Source organism: Pinus tabuliformis, chromosome 5_2 (assembly GCF_031772625.1).
Source record: "Pinus tabuliformis cultivar Carrire ecotype Pingquan chromosome 5_2, CPIR1, whole genome shotgun sequence".
NCBI lineage: Eukaryota > Viridiplantae > Streptophyta > Pinopsida > Pinales > Pinaceae > Pinus > Pinus tabuliformis.
In genome coordinates, this window is record NC_142306.1 from 610,589,332 (window position 1) to 610,593,657 (window position 4,326).

Here is a 4,326-nt window from a genome sequence, read left to right on the forward strand (position 1 = left end):
TCTACAAAGATTAGGTTCTTTTTCAACCCAGGTACAAACATAACATCTTTGAGGGGAAGAGGAGAGGTTTTCTCCCTCTCAAAGGTGGCAATACCAATTCCTATTACATTGTACCTCCCATCATCCCCCATTTTGGTATGCATCTACAGATCCTTCTCCTCCAGGCTACTGAAAAATGTCTTGCACCCTTTCATATGTAATGAGGCACCAGAATCAAGGTACCATACACTCCCCATAACAGTGCTAACCATGCATGCTATTGGGGTGAAGTCTAATTCGAATTGTGAAGCCATTACTTCACCTGTTGCTCCTCTTCAAGGCTTCCTAGTAGACTTCTTGTGTGGACATTTTTTTGCATAGTAAATGAACTTGTGGCAGTGGAAGCACATGATCTTGCACAAGTCTTTTGTCTTTCCATTATTTTGGTTGGATTCAGGATTGCCTTGGTTCTTCTTCCCTTTTACCTTCTTCCCCTTTCGAACCAAGGAAAAATTTTCTTCATCCTGTGCTCTAGATGAAGTTCCATCCTGCTTACTTCTGAACTCTTCTTGAACCAAATCGGACCACAACCATTCCCAATTTGGTAATTTTTCCCTTCCATTCATAGAGCCCTAGTTGTTGTGCCATAATTTTGGAAGTCCTAGAAGAACTAGGCTCACCAAGTCATCTTCTGCAACAGTCACACCAACCCCTCCAAGCTCATCCCGAACTTGTGAAAATCTAGTGAGATATTACATAATAATATCATTATTTTTCATTTTAATGTTTCAAAGTTTGTCTTTCAAGGCCAATTTTCTATGGTCATTGTTATTTTTGAATAGCTAAGTCAGTGGCTTCCACGTAACAAATGGTTTCTCTTTGCCATGGAAATTTGAGACCACATGGTCCCTCACATCTTCTAGTAGAATTCTCCTAGTCTTTGCAGCATCCTCCTTCCATTGGGCTAATTGTTGTGCATATGACTATGGAGGTTTGCAATGTCAGTTTTAACATATTCTAATACACCATTGTCATCGAGCATTGCTTCCATTCGATATTTCTAGGCTATGAAATTAAAGCTACCCTCTAGGGCATACCATAGCCCGTTGAAAGATATTCTCTTGATCCTCAAGAAAAAATGCTACAAGGAGTCTGCAAATTCAAAATTCTTGAGAGGAAAGTTCGAAATACTGGTTCTAATGTGAATTCAAGGCTCTGATACCATGTAGAAATTTGATAGAAATTGCAACTGCTCAATAATTCTAACTAAAAGTTATGAGACACAATTCTACTCTACTAATCCACAGAATCAAATTCACAATTTATAACAACATGCATAGACATGCAATAAGAAAAACCGCAAATACACAGTGATTTCTAGGGGAACCCAACTGGGAAAAACCCCTCAAGCCTCTTTTCATTAATTAGTTGAATAGAGAAATTATTACAATTGCTAACTCCATCTTTGAGCTAAACCTACAAAAGAATAAATGTTTTCCTACTCAATGACAGACTTTGGCCAACACTTAGCCAAATATCAGCTCACCAAGGCTCTAATTTCCTTGCAAAATTCCTCAGGAAATTTGCCCCTATTGTTTAGGAATTTTCCTCTAATTGCTTGCACAATTCCCAAGGATTGATCATATGATCGCATGCAACATTTGTACACTCAAACTAGTTTACAAATGCTTGTTACACTTCCTTGTCATCTCCACTTCAGTTGAGGAACTCAGATTCTTTGCATGCACTATCTATTTTGAGGTTGATCGATTAGTTAGCTAACAAATCTCTGAAATAGACTATTGTCCCACTACACAACTAACCTTCAACTGACTCTAACAATAGTTAGAGGTCAGTTAACTGAAAATAACTGAACTAGATCACTAAAATTTAGCAATCACACATGCATAACTGAACTCTAAGACCTCTAACTCGAATTTACTGAGCTAATTGAGTGACAAGAGCCATGTCACACAAGTTAACTGCCTCCAAGTTGTTCTATTGATGTGGAAATTCGATTTACTCAATTTGACTAAGGCTAAAGTCAAATTGAGTCTTTCTTGCTCCATTTTTTCAACATAAATAACACTTTCACGCTCATAATTTACACAATATTCCCCCCTACGTCAGTGTCACCCTCACCCATATATATTATAGAGAAAATCATAATATTATAATAAAACCGTCTTTTCTAATATTTTCCCCAGTACCCACACTCACCCTTACCCTCATATATAAGGGTGGGCATATAAGGGTTGGGTTAGGGAAGTATTAGGAAAAATATTATAATTTAACCAATCTTTTCTATCACCCCTACTTGCGAAATTTAGAGAAAAACATAATTATGAGGGTCAAAGTGGTGGAAATATTACGTAAATATTATAATTTACTGAATATTTCTCCCATCCCTGTATAGAAAATATTGGGAAAAACATAATATAATTATAATATTATGTTTTTCCAATAATATATGAGGTAGTGGTGGGGGTGGATGGAAATACTAGGTAGAGGGTTGGGGAGGAGTGGAATATGGGAAAAATATAGTCTCCCACCCCTATGAGTGAGGAGCTGAGAGGTGCAAGAAAAATATATGAGATATAGGGTGGGGGTGGTGGGAATAATTTAATTGATATTTCCTGTGACGTTCAACCTTATCTAATACATTTTTCTCATTATCCCATTCACGGCGCCTTGCTCCACCCTTATGAGGGTGGGGGGATTATATTTTTCCTATTATTCCCTCACACCCATACCCTCTTTACCTATTGGTTATTCTCACCCTCACCATTATTTTGTATATTTTTCCTATTATCCCCCCCTTGCCTCGCCTAACCTCCATATGGGTGGGGGATTATATTTTCCCATTATCCCCCCAACCCCCACTATCATATATAAAGGCTATATAAGATTGTGAGGGCAAAATAATGGACAAAATATATAATGTATTATATTTTGTCCATTATTTTACCCCACCCTTATATATATATAGTAGTTAGATGAGGGAAATATTGAGTAAAACATGTTATGTATCTTACTTACCATGTAATATGACTAACTTGTTTTACTTGATATTTTCCTTCCTTCACTATATTGTGAGAGTGCCTAAGATTAATAAACATAAAGGAAAAACATATGATATATATTTTACTTACTATTTCTTCCATCCACTTATCTTATCTCTAGTACATGTTTTACTCAACATTTCCTCCCTCCACTCATCTTTAATAAAAAAATTAATAATAATAAAAAAAAATTGTAAGAATGACAATCAACCATAATATTGGAAAAAAACATATTATTTATATTAGATTATTTTACCAAATATATGCTCCTGTTTTGAATATCCATTCATTTGTTCCGGAGATAAATTTACTGCAAATTAAAATAATTGATTGCCGAACTGTACATGGGTGAGGCTGCTCTTTATAGCCTCTCCTTTATAGAATTCCTAGAGTGTATATTAACATCAATTCATCTTTTCCATGGAGAAACTTAGCTCATGTGAAAATAATTGATTTGTGATGTTTCCGTGGGTTAAACTCCTTTTTATAAGCCTTCCTTTATAAAATTAATGGAGAATGTAATAAGAATCACTCATTTCTTCCGTTGGTTTTTCGTTAATGGCGGTGTAGCAGGTCAACGTTCTCCGTGTGTTTCGTGGCATGTGCTTAAATCTAGTGATGTGTCTGTTTACTAACACCTGCGGGTTTTGGTGTAAGTGTTGGGGAGAGATTGTTGGCTCCCCATTAATAGCAGTGTAAAAGATCAACGCTCCCCGTGTGTTTCGTGACATGTGCTTAAATCTAGTGATATATGGGTTTACTAACACAATAACGACTCCAACACTTTCCACGTAGAAATTAAACAAAATGAAATCAATTGTTTTGTGATGTTTCCGTGGGTCAAACTCCTCTTAATAGCCTCTCCTTTATAGAATTTTTGGAGTGTATATTAAGATCCGTTCAGTTGTTCCACGGAGAAATTCGTCGCATGTGAAATTAGTTGATGGGTGATATCGAATTGCGTGTATATTAAGATCAATTCATTTTTTCAACGGAGAAATAATTGAGGTTTGATGTTTCCATGGGTCAGAATTCATTTGTTCCACGCAGAACTTGATGCGTGATATAGAATTCTTGGAGCGTATATTAAAATCAATTCTTGTGTTCCACGGAGAAATGTAGCGCATGTGAAATTAATAAATGTTTGATGTTTCCATAGATCAGGATTCTTGGAGTGTATATTAAGATCCATTCATTCGTTCCACGGAGAAATTTAGCGCATGTGAAAGTAATTGTCGTGTGATGTTTACGTAAGTACTCCTCTCATTCGTTCCGGCCAAAAATT